Below are 5,000 nucleotides of genomic sequence, written 5' to 3' on the forward strand. Positions count from 1 at the left end.
ACTTTTTCATGGATTTTACACAAGAATGCCGAAACGGAAAGATAGAATGTGGTTTCCGCTAGATTTCAAGTCACGCTTTTCACTTTTCCGAGGAAGCCAACAGCTGAGTGTGAAGAAACGCTGCTGTTCAACTTCGAAATCTCCAGTCGCAGACGACCTTCGCTTTTGCAGTAGACTACAGTCAATGCAGGTAGGTGCAATGTTACTCATTTTGATCAGCTTGTTTTCGTATATATTTTTGCATTAAGATCATGTACAATGATTGGAATCAAAGGAGGAATGACTTCGGTATGCAAATGCGTTGGTTTGGCCGAAATCAATACAGCATTTTTCTCGTCAGTTTGTTTTTTGCGACTGAAGTTTGTCTTCTGAATGTACCACTTGCTTGATTTTGATTGTTTGTTCAGCTCTTCGGCACAAAATTCATCATGCAAGATATCAATTTGTTGAATGATAACGGGATAAGTGAAGTTCAAACATGTATCTGCTTGCAAAAAACAATCGCAGGGACAGATCTATCTGCTTCATTGACTGACAGATTGTCATTGAATTTCCAACGTAAAATGACTCGTTTGCAGACTCTCTAATTAGATCCATCGAGTGTTTGTGTTCTTAGATCCATTGGCTATGCAGGCTTTTTGCGATCATAACATTGTTTGGGTTTGTGCAGGTGCAATAGATCTGCAGATCAGAGGAGATTGACCGCAGGGTGACGCAGTGTCAGTGATCAATGCAACTTGTGTTCGACACTCAATATTGCCTTCTACCAAACTCAAGGGCAAAACAAAAGGTACGTGCTTGTGAATTCATATTATGTAATGTCTGTGAAGATTAACACCGTTTTTAGCTCTAGTCTGAGTGATCATGCTTATTAATATCCAATTCAAGTTACATACGATACATACTCCGCCCCAGCACCACCCTCACCCCATAGCACTGCTATTCAGATACTACAGTCCAACAACTAACCCTCTAAAAGTCCCCCCCCCCCCCCACTCTCGGTGTAACATCTGTTGCTATCTGCACCTTTGTGTGGTAATGGGAAACTCGTGCTCAAATAGTTTCAGAACTGTTGATATTATAAGAGTTTTATTTACCAATGGTTCTCCCCTCCCTCCTTCATATTACACCGACACTCTCTATGCCCACCCTCCACCCCCTTCCCCCATCCCTTCCCTCTACAGGCACGTCTACTAAAGTCTCAGACGTGATAGGATTAAGAGGATGCCACAATGATCCGGGTAACTTTGCAAATAATCATACTGATATAACAGAAGAAAGTTATTCCACAGTCATTTCTACTTATACATTACAGTGTTACAAAACAGGAATTTGTGCTATTAAAGTTATAATCTACAAACAACAAAGACCCTCCAGCCCCCCCCCCCCCCCCCTCCTCACCTGCAACATATACATGTTCATGTCCAACTTTCCCAGTGGCTCTTAATCTTATGTCTATGACTGTTGATATTGAAGAGTAGAAAGTGATTAGTTTTCAATGACTAAATCTCCCCTCACACACACACACACACACACACAAACACACACGCACATGCACATAGCTGTTGTCTCCTTCTCAATCTCTCTGTGTCTCTCTGTTTAAGGCCAAAAAAAAAATAGGTCTGTTTACGGTAACATAGGCCCAAAAAATAGGGTCGGTAGGTCGGGATTGTTTGTTTTTTTTTGGGTTTTTTTTTCCCAAAAACCATATTTTTACGTTATTTTGCCAAAAAAACAAGATTTTTTTTTTCCCAAATGCCAAAAAAAAGTCTAGGGTCGCGCGAAAAAACTAGGGTCGGTCGGGTTACCGTAAACAGACCTATTTTTTTTTTTGCCTAATTAAAATATTTGGATCACTAACTCTTCACTGAGATTCAGTGTTATGTGTTATGTGGAGTAAGATTAGTGAATGTTGCTGCTGATTCTGTTGTTCTTACTGTTCTTCCTCCCTGCATAATCTTTTTTCTCCTTAAACAGTTTTTTTTTATTACTACAGTGCGTCTATGGAGTGTACATCAGAGATGTGATGGGACCAAAAACATTCCAAAATGAAACAGGTAACTTTTTAAACTGGTCTTCATTTAGTTTATTGAGAAGTTGGTTCACATGATACATTTCAGAGTCGTCCTTTTAAATTCGTTAAATATTGCACCAGTCACTACATCTATAGATTATCAGATTAAGTTGTCTTCTTCTGCATTATGCATATGCAATATTCATCTTTAGTGCACGCGCGCGCGTGTGTGTGTGTGTGTGTGTGTGTGTGTGTGTGTGTGTGTTTATTGGTTGAAGACGACACAGGCCCCTTCCCTCATTTGTTTATCTGTGTGCGAGACTTCGTGAGTCAGTTGCATAGGCAGGATAGCTAACTGAGTTGCCTGCAAGACCGTTAACGGCATTTTGCACTGTATATTTGCTGTACATTAATTTCAGCTTAGGTATGACCAATACCAAAAGTTACAAGGTTGTAGGTGAAATGGTCTGTCTTTTGGGCTCTTTCCAAAAAGGATCCGAATTCGGGGATAGACTCAACCGTTTCGGGTTTTATATGGAGCCGTACACTAATTAACCCGATTTAAGCATTACAGAATTTAAGAGTGTTAGTTTTGGAGGGTATAAACTATGTAATTTAAATGAAAATGTCAATAATAAATGTTCGTATAATTAATATACTTACCCAATTCTCATAGTTTATACCCTCCCATCCTTCCACGCTACTTAATTTCCTATGGCGTCTTTTTGTTAGCTTGGTTACCACCCTTTCGAGGGCAGGTAATTTGAGTAGTTTTTCGACATCTAACATATATGAGATCTTAGTCAATGCATCCCTCAGACAACCAGTTACACCGTTAATGACACATGAAGCAATAAGGTAACTATCAGATAACACTTGTATACACAAAATCCACTCGGACAAGATCAACAAAATCTTACGATCTTGTTAAATCATTGGAGACGTAATGTTTTAGTCCTTTTTTTTTTGGTTGAAAATGTGCTGAAAAAAGAAGATTACAGCTAGATCAAAACTCAAAAGTGTTCCAAATTACCCCTCCATTTGACCTGTGAACTCGCCACTGTGTTGACCTTTGTCATGCATAAGATATAGTTAATAATCGCCAAATATTAACTAACTAGGTCAACAGGTCAAGAAGTATTAAGCATTTTTATGGGCTGCATTTGTTTCATTTGTGTCACCCTTTATGTTTATACTTTTGCAGGCTGGTGTGGAGTTCTGATGTTGCCAGGGCGATGGAAGACACATACATAAGACATATAAACAAGCTTCCCTGTGAAGTGTTTTGATCACAAATCACCATTATTTTACACATTTATGCATATCTATTCTCAGCTCAGACTTGTGCTTTGAAATTGGATGTTTAAGTACTAGCTAAAACCCTGAATAAAGTCTTCGCAATACATGGAATGGGATCAAAAGTGTGTGTGTGTGTGTGTGTGTGTGTGTGTGTGTGTGTGTGTGTGTGTGTGTGTGTGTGTGTGTGTGTGTGTGAAAACAACATTCAAAAATGAGGGTGAGATAAAACATGAAAAAAGCTACAGCACAGATACTTTTTTGTCTAGCGTCAAGGACGGATCCAGGGGGGGTTCCTGTCACACCCCCCCCCCCCCCCCCCCCGGACTGAACATGTATTTTCCAAGGGTGAAAATAAAATAAAAATCAATAAATCATGACAAATATTCTGAGAACGCGCCAGCTAGATTCCACATATTCTCATCTACATTTCAAAACGTCCAGACCTCCCTAGCGCCCTCAACTAATGAACCCCTAACACAATTGGGGCCCCCCCCAACCTGATACGGTCCGACCATGAGCGTTCTATATCGTCCTCTTTAGAAACTTGTTGCGCTGTTGACACACGTACGTTTCTATTTGCAAACATCCATAAAGTAATATTTTGTTAATCATGTTTAAAACATTTCTTCTGAGTAGAGTGAAGCTAAATCAAACCACACACAAAATGAAAAAAACTAAATCTAAATCAAAGCCATATTGCGCGTAACATAAAGCAACAGTCTAACCGTCTGCAAGAGAGATTGTTAGTAGTAGATCTAAAAAAAAAAAGAATGGATTCCATGGAAGCTAGTGTAACTATACACATTCAATATCTTTGAAGCTTCGGATATAACTCGATAAAACAAAAAAGAACCAAAACTTAAAACATGTCCCAACAGTTGTTAGTCCACCTCTCTCTTCACCCGACCCCCACACTCACATAGTTTGTGTCTGAAAAGCTCTAAAACGCACTGGCACACACGCACACACACTGACTTATACAGAGTCCATTTAGAAATATGTTCAGTAATTGCGATAAAAGACAAGACTTTTGTCTCCTTTGGTAAACATCACGGTGTTTTTTTCCCGCCACTTCTTATCCACGTGTAAAAATATTTCCCATCAGACTGCGCGAGTGGAGAAACTACGTCATATCATAGGGGAATCCCCTACCGGAGCAGGATCGGAGCAGCCTGCTCCGGAACCGGAGCTTGTGTGTGAGAGGGCAGGTGGAGAGCGGAGCAGGATCGGAGCAGCCTGCTCCGCTTGCTCCGCCTGTGTGTGAGCCCCGCTTTAACGCCCAGCCGACCACGAAGGGCCATATCAGGGCGGTGCTGCTTTGACATTTAACGTGCGCATCACACAAGACAGAAGTCGCAGCACACTATTCTGACACCGGACCAACCAGTCCTAGCACTTACCACATAATGCCAGACGCCAGGCGGAGCAGCCACTAGATTGCCAATTTTAAAGTCTTAGGTATGACCCGGCCGGGGTTCGAACCCACGACCTCCCGATCACGGGGCGGACGCCTTACCACTAGGCCAACCGTGCCGGTCAGTTTTCTTGGTAGTTATTGAAGTGACTTATAACAATGAATGAACAATTTGTAAATATTAATGGACACATATGCTATGGAAACAGCCGCCATATTGGATTTCTAGGAAACGGTTTTACAGCGACATCATACATCAGAAATGCTGGATAT

The 5,000-nt window shown here is 40.9% G+C and overlaps 2 protein-coding genes across 2 annotated transcripts in view; one reads left to right on the top strand and one right to left on the bottom strand.

Annotated features, from left to right (window-relative positions):
- Positions 1–5,000, top strand: part of LOC138979441 (KRAB-A domain-containing protein 2-like) — a 149,393-nt gene that overhangs the window by 57,551 nt on the left and 86,842 nt on the right. The window lies entirely within an intron of this gene.
- The window catches only part of LOC138979439 (uncharacterized), a 28,190-nt gene that overhangs the window by 10,981 nt on the left and 12,209 nt on the right, over positions 1–5,000 (bottom strand). The window lies entirely within an intron of this gene.

This window comes from Littorina saxatilis, linkage group LG11 (assembly GCF_037325665.1).
Source record: "Littorina saxatilis isolate snail1 linkage group LG11, US_GU_Lsax_2.0, whole genome shotgun sequence".
Taxonomy (NCBI): Eukaryota; Metazoa; Mollusca; class Gastropoda; order Littorinimorpha; family Littorinidae; genus Littorina; species Littorina saxatilis.